The sequence below is a fragment of the Eupeodes corollae genome, chromosome 3 (assembly GCF_945859685.1).
Source record: "Eupeodes corollae chromosome 3, idEupCoro1.1, whole genome shotgun sequence".
NCBI classification, from domain to species: Eukaryota; Metazoa; Arthropoda; class Insecta; order Diptera; family Syrphidae; genus Eupeodes; species Eupeodes corollae.
In genome coordinates this window covers 23499383-23504184 of record NC_079149.1, presented here as the reverse complement: position 1 = coordinate 23504184, position 4802 = coordinate 23499383, and the positions used below count along the sequence as shown (strand labels likewise).

At 29.8% G+C, this 4802-nt stretch overlaps 1 non-coding gene across 1 annotated transcript; it reads left to right on the top strand.

Moving 5' to 3' along the window:
* The first annotated feature begins 280 nt into the window (after nucleotides 1–280).
* On the top strand, nucleotides 281–352 carry Trnac-gca (transfer RNA cysteine (anticodon GCA)). Its single transcript has one exon. It is a non-coding gene; the product is annotated as a tRNA-Cys (tRNA).
* Nucleotides 353–4802: the final 4450 nt, after the last annotated feature.

Below are 4802 nucleotides of genomic sequence, written 5' to 3'. Positions count from 1 at the left end.
ACATTACAAAGCCTTAAGTAACTTCACACTTCTTCACGCCTACACTTAATTACAAAAAAAAACACTTTGATTTCTTTCACAGATTGAGAAATAAATGACATACGCATGAGTTCAATGATGTCATTTAACTTTTTATTGAAACACAACAACTCTGTTTTATCTGAACACAGTATTTCTACAGATAAGACCACCCACTATACTCTTTTGTTTTAATTTTCAATTTAAAATCTTTTCTAAACGAAACATTGCTTTTTCATCAATAATAGAAAATGTTGTATGTGGGGATATAGCTCAGTGGTAGAGCATTCGACTGCAGATCGAGAGGTCCCCGGTTCAAACCCGGGTGTCCCCTTTAGGAAGTTAAAATTTTTTAAGTGTGCCAATTGTCGAAGAAAAACATATTATTAATTTTTAAGGTTTGTTTATACACAAGCAGATAGGTCAAGTAATGGGAAAAAGAATTATATTTAATTTTACATTTTGTATCTGTTTTTATTTTAACATTGTTTTGAATAAAAATAGAAATTATGCATTACATTTCGTAAATTAAAATAAGAAATCATTCACCTCAATTATGAAATTCATATTTAAGAATCGTATAAGTATTTGCAGTTTGCATTTACATTAACTATAAACGAACAAAAAACTAAATTTTGTTTTCTTTTTGATTTTGACTTTGCGTTGAGAGAGAGCCGTATATACAACTTACTTCTTTCATAATTTGCTTTTCAATTTCAATTTCTAATTAAAGTTCGAAAACTTTAAACGTGTGAAATCAAAAAGAAACTTTTTAGAACCATTAACATGTTGTACGCTCATGTTTTTCTAGTTTGTATAGATATAGAATCAAAAATCAACATAAAAAAGCTTAGAATTTTTGAGAGGAAAATTCTGTGGATTTTCAAAAGGACTTCAATTTGATTGATTATACACGATAGAAGCACTTTAACTACTCAATGAGAGATCAGAAATCAATTCTCTGAAAAAAGAAAATGCATGGACTTTTTACATTTAAAAGTAAGCAACAGCCAACACAACACAGTACAAAGCTCAGGGATCAAAGGAATAGTACATTTGAGCCAGTATATAGGGAATGATACGATGATACCACTCAACTAGGGGATTATTCACTTTTCGAATCTATGCAGGTTTTAGGTGTGTGATGGCAAGGTTTGAGGACACTATCATCACAAAACAATCATAACCAAAATTCACCACCCTTAAACCTTACATGCTATGTAAAGAAATAGAATATTTAATTTATTATTATTGAGAAAAAAGTCTAACATATTATTTTATAATAATAAATAATAAATTAAGGGTTTATAATTTCACTAAAATTTTAATCTTTCAGTAAAATTTGAACAGATCTAAAAATTGTCAATTCGTAAAACAAATCTAGATCTTTAAAACGGACCTATTCTATTCTATTATGGAAATGTCGGAAACAAATATTTTTTCTAGATTTATCAAACAACTAAAAGTTATTAAATTTTCAACTAAAATGCCTTTAGAAAAAGAGGCTGGGACCACGATGATATTTTCACAATAGGGAAGACATAAATTTGCCATTTATTTAAAGTCAAATTTCTACAACCATATTTTGTGTTAATGTAATAAGTGTAAAAATATAACCATTTTTATTTTACTAGATAATTTAGTAATCAACAATTTTCTACCAATTTTACCAAATATCGTAGACGCCATTTTTCAAAAATGTGATTTTTATTTTCCATAAAATCATTATGTCTAAAATTGTATTTAGTTAAATCAATTTTCATCATTGGATTTCGAGATATTTAGAGTCAACTAAGATTTTCACTTTTCATCAAAAAAAAACACGCCGTGTAACTTCTCGAATATTTCAAGAGAAAACCGTTTAAACTTGAAGTTTTAGTTGCATAGTTTTCTAAGTTCTTTACATGAAAATTTCGCTAATCCTTTTAAATGACGTTAATATAAAGTTTTGAGTAGTTTAGCATTTAATTTTAAAGCCAAGTAAATACCTACATATGTGTTAGCTCAAGCTTTATATTTTCATAAGCGTTTTTACTTTTTACTCCATACTGTAAGTTCACAAGGGTTGATCCGCTCCTGCTTACAAACATCAAAAGCCGTAACAATTAAGTATACACATAAATATGAATCTATATTTTTGAAATGACTTTGATGTACAAAAAATAAAACAAATTTTAAAAAATATAAAAATGATTTCGTTAAAGAACCAACAAACCGCAGTATAATGTATCTCTCTTATGTATCTTTGATTTTACTTTATTCAAAGAAATCAAGTACAAGTCAACAAATCAAATAAACAAACAACAAAACAACAGACATATATGTATATATGTACTTGATGAAGGGTTCTCTGAACATCTTTTCACCTGCCAAAAAATAACCAGTGTAAATTTGAATTCAGACTTTACAAATTTTTCTTTATACGTCGAACCCACACAAAACCCGGAACAAAATATCCATTGATGTACGAACCCAAACCAATTTCCTTTCACTTAAAAAAAAAAGAAACAGGAAAATCGTGTCGAAATGTGTGAAGCTTGATGTTATCGAATACGTAAAGGTGCATACAATATAATATGCATACATTAGAGTGATTCAAAAACCCAAAAATCAACCTTATAACGAAGATCAAATATCAGTTAACAACACTGGTCGACAGAATTGCGTTTTTTTTCGGAAGCACAAACAAAACAAAACTTTTTTAAGGGATTGATGTGTCTTAAATTAAAATCTTGCTTTCTAAGTTTTTATCGCATTCCAAAAGTTTCCAAAAACGGAGTTAAGAAGGCTGAGTTAAAACTCACAATATATCTTAAAAATAAATTGTATGATGGTTTTGCAAAGCACAAATCTTTCTCTTCAAGAGACAATTTAATTTTAGTATCTTATTTAGTTTATGAAAATTCTTATAACTAAAAAGTATTTATTTGACCTTATATGAAGGTTTAAACTTTTTATTAAATACTTTCATAGTTTAAAAAAAAAAAGTTTTTGAATAAGTTGTTAGTGCTGATTACGATTTAAAACTTTAATTTACACTTATTTTTAAAAATAAATTTTAAAAACTAGATATAGTAGAACTATCTACGCAATAGATTCGTTACAAGATCAAAACTTACTTTCAAACCGTTTTGCATTTTTCTTTTGAAAACTTGTTTAGCATAAATGACGAAGCATTTCTTTCAGATTTTTGTAAGACAGGTAAAATTTAACATACATTTTTCGAATATTATATGAAATTATATAAATATTTCAAATAAATATCGAATAAAGGGATAATAGATTTCAAAAACTATCACGGATTTAATTTAAAATTACTTCATAAATTTAGATATCCGCAAAAAGCCTGTGTTTTCTTCGAGTTTTAAACGTGATGCATTATTACTGAAATCAAATTTGAAATAAAGCCATTAAAACCTATTGGAAAAGTGTAATTTTATTGTCAACAAGTGTAATTGACATTTATAAATCAATCTTAGGAAATGGCATTGTAACTGTCAATTACAAATACCATTGTGAATATCTGCCTTGAATGAAAAGCATTTATCATTTTTTGTTAATTTGCAGTGGATGAGTTGTAAAAGTTTTTCTTAATAAATTCAAAAAAATATTGATCCAATGAATGGAAGAGAACCCTGAACATACTAAAGAATTTTGCTTCTAAGCTGTTCTAATAAAGGGTGTTTTTAAGAGCTGAAGATCGTTGATATGGAATAGATCAAAGCTGGTTTTTTAAATGGACATGAAAATTACTTCATTCGAAAGATCTTCTGGTCTTCTGGCATTAAAATTTAATGTGATTTTTGGCAAATGACTGACAAGGATGGCTTCGGACTAGAGCCGGAATGATGGCAACCGGGGCAGAAGTTCCGGGGCCTCCACAAACGGGGCGCCCCCACAATAGAGACTTCAGAAAATATTTGTTTTAAACTCCAACTAGTAAACACTAGTAAACATCTTTTTCTTTAATATGTATTTTTTTGGGTGTTTTACCTTTACCTATACAGCCTACAGTACTTTGTACATACATGAAAGTATGTACTATGTATCATTGATCTATATTTGTTCACTCCAATCAGGCAATCAGTGAAATACAAAATCATATGACAATGCTGCAAACATGAATGGCAAATACAACTGGATGCAGGCTCTTATTTTGGAGAAAAATCATTTATCAGCGTTCGTACCTTGTTGTGGTCATTCTTTTAATTTAGTTGGAAAGGCAGCTGTTAACTCTTGTCCATTGGCTGTTAAATTTTTTGATGCAGAATTTGAAGACGTTTTTCACACCGAATTCTGATTGGAAAAGAAAAGCATCCAGTTTTAGTCTTGAAAAAGCTCAGCAAAGCTCGTTGGTCTTGTCGAGCTGAAGCTGCTAAAGGCTATGTCATCGGCTATTCGGAAATTGAAGAAGCTCCAACTAGCATATCTTCCAATAAAGAGCAAAAAAATAACGTGAGGAATGAAGCAACGTACCTTCTACAGAAGATGAGTGGTCTCGAAACCGCTTTGTTTACAACATTTTGGAACGATATCTTGGAGCGATTCAACGCTACAAACAAGATGTTACAAGACCCGAAAATGATTATTGGATCAGCAATGCGTGCACTATAACCATTTAAATCAATCGTGGAATCCAAAGGAAATGATTTTGATAAATACGAGAAAGCAGCCAACAAAAATACCCCATACTGATGACTACAACCACGCATACGCACCAGAACGAGAAATGTGGGGTTGAATTCTCTCGATAACGCACAAGACGCAAATTTGTCACCCAAGGA